Source organism: Lontra canadensis, unplaced genomic scaffold, assembly GCF_010015895.1.
Source record: "Lontra canadensis isolate GAN:19392208 unplaced genomic scaffold, GSC_riverotter_1.0 scaffold72, whole genome shotgun sequence".
Taxonomy (NCBI): Eukaryota; Metazoa; Chordata; class Mammalia; order Carnivora; family Mustelidae; genus Lontra; species Lontra canadensis.
The window spans coordinates 864,204-878,753 of NW_022631066.1; the positions used below are offsets into that span (position 1 = coordinate 864,204).

At 37.8% G+C, this 14,550-nt stretch overlaps 1 protein-coding gene and 1 pseudogene across 1 annotated transcript in view; both read left to right on the plus strand.

The window, feature by feature from the left end:
• Positions 1-14,550, plus strand: part of ARHGAP21 (Rho GTPase activating protein 21) — a 133,061-nt gene that overhangs the window by 7,533 nt on the left and 110,978 nt on the right.
• Positions 12,188-12,287, plus strand: LOC116881263 (annotated as a pseudogene).

Below are 14,550 nucleotides of genomic sequence, written 5' to 3' on the forward strand. Positions count from 1 at the left end.
GCTCTGTACTGGCCATTCTGGACTCTTATGCACACACTGGGCATGGCATTCCCCAGAACCTTCCCGCCACTAGCTGTCCCCTTCACCTGAAGCACTCTCCTCCCTCAGGGGTCCACCGGGCTCACTTCCTCGTCTCCCCTAGGTTTTGCCTTGAGGTCACCTGAGTGAGGCCTTTGCTGACCATTGAGTTTATTGAATGCCTCTCCCCTACTCCCAGGGCACAACCTGCCCTCCTTCCTGGCTATGGTTTTCTCCCCTGTCACTTACTCTCCATGTGACATGCTTATCTATCTGATCTTGCTTATTTGTTCAGGCAGATCATATATCTAAAATATAAGTGTTAAGTGCAGTTCGTTTTGTTCAATGGTATTTTCTGTGCCTAGAGGAATGCCTAGCCCATTATTGGTAACAAATATTTTTTCCAGTGAGTGAATGAATGAGTGAATCAAAACTGAGAAAAATTCCAAAATGTTATTGAGTTTGTATATGTATACGTATACATACTTAATTTGTATACATACAATACTTAATTTAGATTGTACAGAAGTGTGTAGGGTATGAGTATTTTGTCTTCTAGACCTCCATTTCCATGAGGACTGTTGTTCACATCTTTGGTGCCTTTTTTTCTTTGCCTCTTTCCTCCCTTTGGGAAGCTGGTTACCAAGTAACAGTAACACAGACAGTGTGTAGCACTCATGTATGAAATAATTTGCAGTAAGAGGTGAGATAATGGTAATTAACACACCAGTGGATGGGGAATCAGGCTGGTGGGGAAACTATAAAAAGATAACATGCCTGTATTGGTAAAAAATTTTTTTCTTGAAATGAATGCTTGTATATTAATGTTCTTTATTAAGTATTTTTTAATATCATAAGCATTTCTTTACAAGTTAAAAATGATCACGGCATTGATTATGACAAAATGTTAGCAGTTGTTAATTCTAGATGATGAGAATTTGGGGATTATACTATTGTTGTATTTTTCTCTTTTTTGCTTAATTCCAAAACTGATAAAAAGAAACCATTTGTAGATTTTTTAAGATAGACAATATGTCACTAGTCTTGTGGAAATCTGGTTTCTAGAAAACTTACACTGCTTAAAATAATACTTAAGTACTTTATGAAAAGGATACACGCTACTCAAAACAATACTGGAATATTTTTTTTCAAAGTATGTGTTTTTATTCAGGGCAGGCCTAGGATTCATTCTAGGCTCACTATTATTTAACTTTAAACATGTGTTCCTTTGTATACCTGAGTCTGTATGTCAGAATACCATTGCATGGCAAAAGCTTTATGCTGCAGGTTGGGATTAAGGACAGAACCTGCCAGAAATCAGAATAGCAGCAGTAGCGGCAGCAAGCATGAAGGGACATTTTGGCAGAAGTCTGGGTTTGAATGAATTGAGTGAGACCCTATCACTAGACACAGGCCATCAACAAATGAGGATCCCCAGCTGCAGAAGATTTCTCCATACATTGTCAGTGTTCCTTAGCGTTCATTTCTTCCAAGATAAACATTTTGCGAAGTCCTTATTCCTTGGTTCCAGAATCTCTGATCCTTTCTTCCTTTCTTTAGTTTCTACCAGGCCAAATAATTCTAGTACAAAAGTGATGTTCCATTTCTTTTGTTCTTTGCTCTGTGAAGGGGCCTGTCATCTTATGATAGTTAACAATATGGTGATTTCAGCGTGAGCAGCGCGAGTGTGGGTAGAGACGCACAGATGCGCCTCCTGAATGCAGCTACTTTCTGTTACAGAAAGACCATATGGGAGACCCTTGTTTTTCTTTCTGGTTGATGTGATTAGATTAGTAAACCCGAAGGTTATTGGATTTAAAGACTATCCTATAATTTATCTAATTTTAATTTACCATAAAGAATTAAATATGTTAAATCTTAGGAGCCTTCTATATGGTTCTGTTGGTTTGGAGTAGGAAGACCTCTTCATGTGAAATCTTCATTTTGGATTGCTTCCACCAGAATAGTTTTTTAGCTGAAGCTTCATATTCTTAAGAAAAAAAAAAAAAAAGAAAAAAAAAAGAGTATTGTGCAAATAGTTTATTTCACAATAAAATCTGGAAGCTGGCCTTTTGTACTTCTAAAATAATCTGTGACTGAGCGCCTGGGTGGCTCATCGTTAAGTGTCTGCCTTTACCTCAGGTCATGATCCCAGGGTCCTGGGATTGAGCCCGGCACAGAGCTCCCTGATCAGTGGGAAGCCTCCTTCTCCCTCTCCCACTCCCCCTGCCTATGTTCCCTCTCTTGCGGGGTCTCTCTCTGTCAAATAATAAATAAAATCTTTAAAAAAAATAATCTGAGACAAATGGATACACTGTACTTTGGTTTAAGAAACTGAATGTGATGGAAATTGTTTTTGTAAGTCCTGTTTTTTTCTAGTTATCTATTAATATGCTAGGGATCCCATGGTGTAGGTTTGTGAATAAGAGAATAGATTGAGAACCCAAATTTGGTATTTCTTTTATTTATTTATTTTAAAGATTTTATTTATTTGTCAGAGAGAGAGGGAGAGAGAGCGAGCACAGGCAGACAGAATGGCAGGCAGAGGCAGAGGGAGAAGCAGGCTTCCTGCAGAGCAAGGAGCCTGATGCGGGACTCGATCCCAGGACGCTGGGATCATGACCTGAGCCGAAGGCAGCTGCTTAACCAACGGAGCCACCCAGGCGTCCTGAAATTTGGTATTTCTGAATGCTCACCCACCTTTGGGAAAGCTGGTAGGCAGACCAGAGCAAACTATTATTATCAAAAAATGGCAAGTTGAAGAGTGTATTTACTTTTCCTTAGTCACGCTGGGTGCTCTTGAGTCTTCTGTTTCATCCTGAGCGTGTTTTTGATGCAGAATTGGTTTCTTCTTGCCTTTTCCCCTTGTCGCGCACCCCCGTTCTGGCTCCGCAAGCCTGCCTCCCAGCCCACGACTTCCTTTTCCTTCTTCAGGTGAGGACAGAGTCTCTTGACTTAACACTCGTGTTCACTGCATTCACCTTTAATATATCTTGACAGAACTTCTTAAGGAAATCAAGATGTTCTTTTTTCTTAGCATGTGGAGAGCATCCTTAAATATCAGTAGATAGAAAACTGGACTTATGATTACATTTCTCCTGGATATGTCTTAGCTACTATGATCTTGGAGATTAATAGGCATGATTTTTTTTTTTTAAACCTCAAGATATTTAGGCATCTTTAATCCCCACAAGTTTGCTAATAAGTAAAGATTCTGTATTTTAAAAAACTTGTGTTGGGTTGATCAGCGAGTCCTACTTTTTCCTCCGGTTCTGCATATTGGCTTCTGGAAATGTATCTACCTAGTGAATGTGAAGGGAGGGAAATGCTCTGGACACCCAGTTTAAATCGAGCATTTATTGTAATGCTTTTAGGAAGTGTTTTCAATTTACTTTTTTTTTCGTTTAATAGTATATTATAGACACCCTTCTCTGCCCACAGGAAGATATATACAATTGACCTTTGAACAGCGCAGATTTGAACTATGTGGGTCTACTTATATGCGGACACTTTTCGACAAAAACAAGACAGTACTGTAAATGTATTTTCTTTTTCTTATGATTTTGCTAAGAACAATTTCTTTTCTCTAGCTAACTTTACTGTAAGGATACACTATTTGGTACATATGATATACAAAATATGGTTTTTTTTTTTAGGTTTTGTTTATTTATTTGACAGAGAGAGAGACAGCAAGAGAGAGAGCACAAGCAGGGGGAGTGGGAGAGGGAAAAGCAGGCCTCCTGACAAGCAGGGAACCCGATGTGGGACTCAATGCCAGGACCCTGGGCCCATGACCTGAGCCAAAGGCAGATACTTAACAACTGAGCCACCCAGGTGCCCCTACAAAATATGTTTTAATTGACTGTTTCTGTCATCAGTAAGGCTTCCAGTCAACAGCAAGTTTTGGGGAGTCAAGAGGATACACAGATTTTCAACTATGTGGGGGTCAGCACCCCTCTGTACATGTGGGTCTCTTTATGTAGATGGATAGTGGCTAGATAGATAAAAAGACATATACATGCTTAGACACACACACATACATATATCTTACCAATTTTGTAAATGGAGGGAAAGAAACTTATAAAGCACTGTACAAAGGTATTTTTTAAGGATTGTAATATGGGAAAGAGGTAAGATTTATTTTGTACAGCTATGAAGAGTAGAGCTAGGATCAGTGGATAGATAGATGAGCCCATTCATTCAGCTAAGTATTCAGAAGACATAATTTTTTTTTTAAGATTTTATTTGTTTATTTGATAGAGATCACAAGTAGGCAGAGAGGCAGGCAGAGAGAGAGGGGGAAGCAGGCTCCCTGCTGAGCAGAGAGCCCGATGTGGGGCTCGATCCCAGGACCCTGGGATCATGACCCGAGCTGAAGGCAGAGGCTTTAACCCACTGAGCCACCCAGGCACCCCTGGAAGAAATAATTTTTTAATAGAAGGTAACTGAGATTGAATGTATTCTTTGCAGACAGGATGACCTTCACTTGGGGAATAACAGACAGAATTCCTGCGTTGGTAGGAATTTAAGTCAGGCGAATCTGGGTGATCATTAGACTCACTTGGACAACTTATAAAACCACAGATTCTTCTTTCCACCGTTAAGCTAATGAATTAGAATCCCTGGAAGTGAGACTGAAAAGCCTTAACTTTTAAAAAGATCCCCTGGTGACCTTCCAAGTTTGGGAAAAACAGGACGCAGAGACATTCATAGCTCCTTCCAAAGTCCGAATACTTATGGTGGCCTGATTTTGGAATTTTTCCAACCAAATTGAAATCAGTGTAAAGAAAACATGCAAAAATATGGAGAGAAAATTTAAATGACTAAGCAAGTGAAAATTTCAAGATTAAAATTGTAATTATTTTCTTCTATTTGTAATCATATATATTTCTACATGTCATTAGTATTCCAAAGTAATGTTCTTTTTGGATAAAATAAACTTTGTGTTAAAGAGCACTTTAAAATTCAACAGTGATACGTATCCCACATTTTTGTGTGTATGTTATACTTCAATCAAAAGTAATATTTTGAAAGTGATATAGCTCTGACTCTGGTCATGTTGAAGCTATCGTTCCCTTTTAGGTGTGTTATAAAAATAATTTGTTTAGTGTCATTTACAGAAGGGTGTAATAATTTCTCTTGTGCATCTTATGGTCAATTGTATTAACTCTATCAAGAATAGGAAAAGTTATAATGGAATAAAACATACATACTTACTCTATCCATATGTTCTCTTTCATATTTATCATTCATATATATATCTGTGGTGCTCTTTACTTAAGTTTACATCATGAAGGGTTTCAGAAGATATTTTAACATAAGTAATAATAAACTAATTATCAACAGAAGAATTCTCTCTACATACTCTTCCTCGTTTAACACCAGCAGCTATTCTGTCTGTCCTTTGAATCAGTCTTGTCTTTCAATCTCGTGGAATGTGAGATGCACCGGATAACACAATGCAGAGACAATGTAAGCTAATTACAGAGTCCAGCTGCCATTCTGCAAAAGAAGCAAGATTTCTTGAAGTCACTGAAAGTGATGTTGGAGAAGGAGCAAAGTCACTGACAAGATAAGGAGGGTCTGGCAGAGCGAGACCAGTAAGCAAATGAAGAAGGCATAACCGAGGCTGATAGGCATCTCGGAAGAGGATGATTTGAGTTCAAAGGATTAAGAGAGGCCTTTGAGAAAACTGATACCCTTGAATGTGAGGGCATATATGTGATATTATTTCTTGTCTTCTAGGAAGCGCTGTTTAGTTTAGAACCCCATGCTTGAATCTCTGTGTGCCAAGAGACACTAAAAAGCGGGCATGAATATATCAATAGAAGAAAGAATGGCAGTGGTGAATGGATTTCTCTTTTGCTTTTTTTCCTAGGCAGAGACACTGCCTCTGAGAGTTAATAGGAAATCCCAGCTTCCCTAGTTGACTTAGATATAAAACTGTTTAAACCGAAGTCCCACATTGCTTCTTCAAAAGTCCTTCTGTTATAGTAATTGTTAGATACCCACGTATTTTAGAGTTCTGAATATTGTCCATGCTTTGGTTTTTTTAAAAAAGGTATGATTGAGGGACAACTGGGTGATTCAGTGGATTAAGCCTCCGCCTTCACCTCAGGTCATGATCTCAGGGTTCTGGGATCCAGCCCCACATGGGGCTCTCTGCTCAGCGGGGAGTCTGTTTCCCCCTCTCTCTCTGCTTGCCTCTTTGCCTACTTGTGATCTCTCTCTCTGTCAGATAAATAAATAAAATCTTAAAAAAAAAGGAAGTATGATTGATATGTAAAAAGCTTACATATTTAATGTGTACAACTCAGTGAGTTTGGGGATAAGTATACCCCATGAAACCATTCCCTCCATGAAGGCCATAACTGTTATTGCTGTGTGTGTGTGTGTGTGTGTGTGTGTGTGTGTGTTAAGAATTCTTAAAATAAGATCTACTCTCTGAGCAAATTTTAAGTATGCAATATAGTATTGTTAGCTATAAGCACTAAGCTCTATAGTAGGTCTCCAGAATCTTGTGTAAGTGAAACTTTGTACCCTTTGACAGTCACCTCTCCATTTCCCCTACTCTCTAGCCCCTCACAATGTACTCTCTTCTGTGAGTCTGTTTCAGATTCCATATATAAGTGAGATCATATAGTATTTATTTACTTTTCCATGACTCACTTATTTCACTTAGCATAATATCCTCCAGGTTCCTTCATGTTGTCACAAATGGCAGGATTTCCTTATTTTTAGGTTTGAATAATATTATCTTCGAGATCTTGATTTCAGTTCTTTTGGGTAAGTACCCAGAAGTGGGATTGCGGGATCATATGATAGTTCTATTTTTAATTTTTTGAGGAGCCCTGGTATAATGACCGTACCAATTTACATTCTCACTGGCGGTATGCCAGGTTCTCTCTTTTCCACATTTTCACTAACACTTACCATTTGCTTTTTTTTTTCTTTTTTTGCAGTAATAGCTATTCTAACAGGATGAGGTAGTATCTTACTGTGGTTTTGGTTTGCATTTTCTTGATGATTAGTGAGGTTCAAAACCCTTTACGTACTTATTGGCTATTTGTATGTCTTTGTAGAAATGTGTGCTCAGGTCCTTTGCCCATTTTTAAATTAATACACTTGTTTTGTTTTGTTTTGTTTTTTAAGCTACCTTCATTTCTGACTCTCACTAGTTTTGGATACCTAAAGCACCAACGATGCCTCAGCAAAATGTGCAGTTGATTCAAAATTATACTAGTGGGCACACTCTAGACTTGGTGGGAGAGACTAGGTACACCTGAAGTCTTCCTTGGGGTGATATGAGCCAAACTAGAATCCCTAGTTGGAGATACTGACGGAACTTCATATCGTAATCATAGTTTATGGTTACTAGAGCTGCATCTGCTCTAGACTAGAGATGATGCAAATTCTCTTCAGTTTAGGTGAGGAATTTGGAAGAAAAATCATTTTTCCCTATTTAGTCCTTAGCTTCTGTCACCATTCTTGGCTGTCCTTTTATTTGATCATAATCTTGTATCAAACTTTTACTTTGAACTGGTTACTGGTTACTGAAACATTGTGTTTGGATCAAGCAGGATCTCTAGGAAAAAGGTAGGCAGATATGTAAGGCTCTGAAATTTTAATATATATATTCAGGATGCATAAGGATACCAAAAACATAACTTAGAAAGTGAATACTACTTGATTTTGCCAAACTGTGGTGAAATGTTCAGCATATTCTTGACAGTATGTCTTTTCTAGTTGGCTTTGAATTGACAGCAGACCAGAGAGTGACTTTATGTCGGTCTCTGAAAAGGATTTCAAACTTTAGAAATCAGTTTGTGTGATAAAGAGGGAAAACCTAAAATGCCGATATCAGGAATAAAAGAGGGGGGCATCATTCAGAGCCTGCAGACATTAAAAAGATAAAAGGGGACTATTATGAACAACCTTATGTCTGTGACTTTGACAATTTAGATGAAATGAGCAGGGTGCCTGGGTGGCTCAGTGGGTTAAGCTACTGCCTTCGGCTCAGGTCATGATCTCAGGGTCCTGGGATCGAGTCCCGCATCCGGCTCTCTGCTCAGCAAGGAGCCTGCTTCCCTTTCTCTCTCTCTCTCTCTCTGCCTGCCTCTCCATCTACTTGTGATCTCTCTGTCAAATAAAAAAAAAAAAAAAAGATGAAATGAGCAGATTCTGTGTTGGGATTCTGTACCCATTCAGATTTGTTTGTGTACATGTGGGGAGTGGGTTCCCAAACCAAGCTGTTCTCCAGCACCAGCCGGGTATCCTACAATTCAACTCAATTCTGACTCTGGCTACCTGGAGACATCATAGCATCAGATTCCACAGTTGAAGGGCTCAGTCCTGTAAGACTGCCTCTTCACCGTTCAGCCACCAGTTGCAAATCCAGCTTTGTTGCCTGACCCACCAGCTGTAGACCGCTGTAGATCGGAGGTTCCAACCACCCCCTCCTTGGGTTCAGTTAATTTGGTAGAGTGACTCACAGAACTCAGAGAAACATATTACTGACTAGAACACTTCTTTATCATTAAAGAATATAACTCAGGAACAACCAGGTAGGAGAGATGCATGGGGCAGGGTATGGGGAAATGTGTAGAGCTTCCATGCCCTCTCCAGGCACTCCACTCTCCCCAGATCATTTGGGTTCAGCAACCTGGAAGCTTGTGAACCCCATCCTTTTGGATTTTTATGGAGGCTCCATTACATGTGCATAATTGATTACATGATTAGTCATTGGCGAATGATTTGGACTCTAGCCCTTTTCCCCTGAGGTCAGAGGGGTGGGATTGAAAATTCCAACTCTTTAATCACTGGTTTGGTTCTCTTGGCAACCAGCCCCCCTCGCATCCTTAGGTGCAATCCAAAAGTCACCTCATTAACACAACAAAAGATACCTTTGTTACTCTTAACACTTAGGAAATTCCAAAGGTTTTAGGAGCTTTGTGCCTGCAGTGGGGATGAAGACCAAATATGTATTTCTTCCTGTAAATCACAGTATTACACCTTGAGAGATACAAATTACCAAAACTGCCACAGGAGAAATAAGAAAGTCTGATTAGGGCCATATACGTTAAGGAAATTGAATTTGTAGTTAAAAACCGCCCCACAAAGAAGACTCCGGATCTGGATGGCTGCACTGGCATATTCTATAACGTGTTTGTGGAAGAAATCGTACCAGTTCCATACAAACTCAAAAAACGAGGTGGAGGGAGCACTTATCATCTCCTTTTTATGAGGCCAGTGTAAGCCTGGTAATTACTAGACAAGAACATTATAAGGAAAGGAATTTAGACCATTAACCCATAGGGTTGTAGATACAAAAATTCTTAACAAAATGTTAGCGAGTTAAATCCATCAATATATGAAAAGGATAATAATGTCATGATTAAGTTGGAGTTACCGCAAAAACAAAGGACTGTCATTTTAATATATTAATAATTAACATATTTAATAGTTTAACAAGCTACTATAAAGGAGAAAATTCATATACTCGTCCTCTCAGGAGATGCAGAAAAAGCATTTGACGAAATATAAGACTCTTTCATCATAAAATCTCTCAGAAAACTGGAACTATAGATAAATTTATCCAATTTGATGAGGGAGTTCTGTGAAGAATATTGAATACATTACTACTAAGGTCAGGAACAGGGTAGGATGTCTGCTGTCAGTACCTCTCTGTATTGAGTTTCTACTTAGTGCAGTAAATCATGAAAAAGAAATAAAAGGAAGGAAGGAAAAAGGGAAGGAAGAAGCAAAACTCTTTATTTGCAGACAATATGATTGTGCACATAGAACATTGTAAGGGATCTACCAGAAATACTTACTAGAACTAGTAGATTTTTCAGGGTCATAAGATACAAGGATACAAGGCTACTGTTCAAAAGTCAGTGTATTTCTATATATTAAACAACTGAGAAATGAAATAAAAACAATAGCCTTATTATTTTAATGCCCTGAAGACAACCTAAATAAATGGAGAGATATACTATGTTTATTGGATTGGAAGACTCAGTATTATTAAGATGTGACTTAGCCACAAATTACTGTAAAAATCCAACTCAATTCCAGCAAGTTTTAGCAAATTTTTTATTAGAAATAGACAAGCTAATTCTAAAATTTATTTGGAAATACAAAGGACACAGAGTAACTGAAACAGTTTTGAAAAAAGATTAGTTTTATGTTATTTATATTACTATTTTATAAATACTCAAAACTACAAAAATCAAGAGGGTATAGAATTGGTTTAATGATAGATATGTATAACAGTGGAAGGCAGTGGAGAGTTGGGAGACCCATGTAAACATGATCATCTGAATGCAGTGGGATGATTTTTGAATGGTGTGCAAGCAAGAAGATATTCATATGGACAAAAATGAACCTTTATCTTTACCTTACATCACACAGAAAAGTTAACCCCAATTAGAGCACTGACATACATGTAAAAGCTAAGACAGTAAAACTTCTAGTCAGGAACAATATATATATGACTTTGGGGGTAAACAAAGAGTTCTGGGACAGGATACAAAAAGCACTAACCAGAAAAAACAAAACAATAAATTGGATTTCATCAAAATTAAAACTCGTGCTCTTTGAAAAACACCATTTAGAAAATGAAAAGTAAAACCACAGATGGGGAGAAATATTTGTAAAGCATGTATCTGATTGAGGACCTGCTTCCAGACAACACAGCTTTTAAAATGGGCAAAAGTTGAACTACATAAAAGAAGATAAAGAAGATACATGAATTGTGTATCAGCGCATGAAAAAGATGTTCAATAGCTATTAAGTAGCTATTGAAAAAAATGCAAATTAAAACTACAATGAGCTACCACTGTACTCCCACAAGAATAGCTAAAATTAAGAAGAGTAAAAATACAAAGCGTTATTGGGTCTGTGGGGCAACTGAACTCAAACATTGCTGAGAGGGATGTAAAGTGACAGACACTTAGCACAATATTTTGGCAGTTTTCAGAAGTAAAGCACACATTTATCATGTGGCCCACTCGTAGGTATTTACTCAAGGGACTTAAAAACAATGTCCACAAAAAGACTTGTACATGAATGTTCATAACAGCTTTATTCATAGTATTCCCAAATTTGAAACTGCCCCAAATCCATCAACACAAATTATGGTATATCCTTGTAATGGAATACTACTCAGAAATTTAAAAAGAACAAACTGTTGATATACTCAGCACCACGAATGAATCTCAAAATGCTAAGAAAAAAAAAGCCAGAGTTGGAAGAGTACGTGGTTCTACTTTACATAAAAATTTTGGAGCTGAGTAAACTAATCTACAGTGAGAGCAGATCAGTGGTTGCCTGGAGCTGGGAGGGCTTTGGTTGAAAGAAGCATTAAGGGAGTTGGGGAGATGAAAGTGTTCTTGATGGTATGGTGGCTGTGGTTCTGTGGATGTGTACATTCAGAATTCACTGAACTGTACATTTTAAAGCAGTGGACTTTCTTGTGTATACATGAAACTTCACTAAAATTTATTTGAAAGAACCAGTTTGACGACACCACATTTTGGTGAGGGTGTAGAGCGGCAACTGGACCTCCGATACATTCCTGATGGGAGTGTAAAATGGTACAATATTTTAAAAAACCTTTTGGCATTTTCTTAAAAAGTTCACCATATACCTACTTTATGATCTAGCATTTTCATTCCTACGTAATTACCCCTAAGGGAAGTAAAACACATGTTCACACAAAAGACTTGCTCAGGAATGTTCATAACAGCCTTATTCATGATGGCTCCAAACCAGAAACAACTCAATGTCTATTAATAGGAAAATAGATTTTCATATATTCCTAGTGTGAAATACTTTTTGGCAATACAAAGCAGAAGACTATGTGTACATGTAGTAATATGGGTGAATATCAGTATCAGTATAATAAGTAGCAAGATGGATGAATATTGCCCCTTGGGGGTAAGGGAGGAGACTTCCAGAATGACTAGGAGGACATACAGGAAACTTCCTAGGGATAATGGAAATGATCTGTCTTTTGAGGTTGGGGTGAATTACTTAGATACAGGCATGTGTAACATATCCTGAACTGTATACTTAAGAGCTATGCTTTATAAGTGTTAAATATTGTGTGTATTTATGCTTCAATTAAAATATATGGAAAATAACAATTACAGATACAAAACACTGCTGACTTGAGTAGCCCATATACTAAATTGGAACAACACAGAGAAGATTAGCAAGGCCCCTGCTCAAAGATGACAGATATTTGTGAAGTGATCCATATTTTTTTAAAGTGCAAAACAAGGGGAAAAAAATACAATGAGAAGTTAATAGACAAAACTAAAGGGGCGCCTGGGTGGCTCAGTGGGTTAAGCCTCTGCCTTCGGCTCAGGTCAAGATCTCAGGGTCCTGGGATCGAGCCCCGCATTGGGCTCCCTGCTCAGTGGGGAGGTTGCTTCCTCCCCTCTCTCTCTCTCTCTCTGCCTACTTGTGGTCTCTGTCTGTCAAATAAATAAATAAAATCTTTAAAAAAAATAGACAAAACTAAAAATAATGGCTAAGACATTAAACACCTTGCTCACTACTGGAATATTAGTTCTGTCTTCTCTGACTCTCAAATCCTTCAACTATATATATATAGGGAAGCTGACTCCGGCTGAGCAGGGAGCCCATTCCGGGCTTGGTCCCAGTATCCAGGGATCATGACCTGAGCCAAAGGCAGACACTTAACCAACTGAGCTACCCATGTGCCTCCTCCCATTCTATTTTTTAGAAAGAAGGAATTCAAAATACTTCTAGCTTCTGTGATTTCTAAGATCTAATTTCAAAGCTCTTTTTGAGAATAGTCAGGGAGAGAGTTGCTGTACCTTTCAGAAAGTTGACTTCTTAAAGCTCTAATATCATATCATGTTGGATCGTATCATTGGACTTCTCTTACCCTCCTAACTAAGTAGTTTGGCAAAATTTTTAAGTTTTGTTTTTCAATAGAGAAAATTTTTGTTTTCCTTGATTGTAGGTAACACTGAAAACTTACAAATAATTGAATATGAAAAATAATTGAAAAATTACATTTCCTATAGATTTTAAGTTACAAAACGTTGATACGTCTTGGGTTTAATGAGACTGCAATACAAGTATTAGGCAATTTAATTTTATCTAAACCTTTGATTTCTTTTGGAAGCCTACCTAATAAGTAAACTTCTCTGAATACAGTTTGTTAAAAAAAAAAAAAAGGTAGTTGATTCATTTGCTTAATTACTATAGTATTAGATTTTTATGTAGGTAAAAGCCCATGTTGTAACATTTCCCTTAGCTATGACAAGTAATTATATTTTTATTGGTTCAGAAATTCTTGATTAACTTTTTTTTTATTGTGGTAAAATACACATAAGATAAAACTTACCATTCTAACCATTTTTAATGTACATTTAAGTGTATTAAGTACATTCACAGTGTTGTGTAATGATTATCACTGTTTCCAGAACATTTCCATCATTCCAAACAGAAACATTTTACTCAATGTGTTATAACTCCCCATCCCCCTAGTCCCTAGTAGTCTCTATTCTACTTTTTTTTTTTTTTTAGATTTAATTTATTTATTTGAGAGTGAAACACACAGCAAGAGAGGGAAAGCAAGAAGGGGGAGTGGGAGAGGGAGAAGCAGGCCTCCTGCTGAGCAGGGAGTCCGATGAGGGGCTCCATCCCAGAGCCCTGGGATCATGACCTGAGCTGAAGGCAGACGCTTAATGACTGAGCCACCCAGGCACCCCTTATTCTATTTTTAATATGCATTTGCCTGTACTAGATAACTGGTATAAGTGGAATCATACAATAATTGCCCTGTTGTGCCTGGCCTGTTTCACTTAGCTTGAAGTTTTCAAGGTTCACCTGTTACAGAATGTATCAGAACTCCATTCCTTTTTATGGCTGAGTAATGTTCTTTTGTATGTACATACTATAGTTTCTTATCCACTCATCTGTTGATGTATACTTGGGTTGTTTTCGCCTTGACTAAAGTGAATAATGCTGCTATAAATATTCTATCTAAGTTTCTGTTTGAGTTCCCGTTTTTAATCCTTTCGATTATATGCTCAGACATGGAATTGCTGGGTCATATGGTAATTCTATGTTCAATATTTTGGGGAACTGCCCAACTGTTTTCCACAGAGGCTTACTATTTTCTATGCCTACTAGCAGTGTATGAGCACTTCAGTTTCTCTACATCCTCACCAGTATTTCTTATTTTCCATTTAAAAGTCACTTTAAAAATTATAGCCAGCTGGTGTATGAGTGAAGTATTACCTCGTTGTGGTTTTTGGTTTGCATTTCCATAATGACTGATGATGAACATCTTTTCCTATGCTTGTTGGCCATTTCTCTTGTTCACAAAATGTCTATTCTAGGCCTTTGCCCATCTTTAAATTGGGTATTTTTTGTTGTTAACTTGTAGGCGTTCTTTATATATTCTGGATATCAGCCCTTTATCAGATACATGATTTACAAGTATTTTCTCCCCTTTTGCATGTTTTCTTTGCACTTTCTTGATAGTGT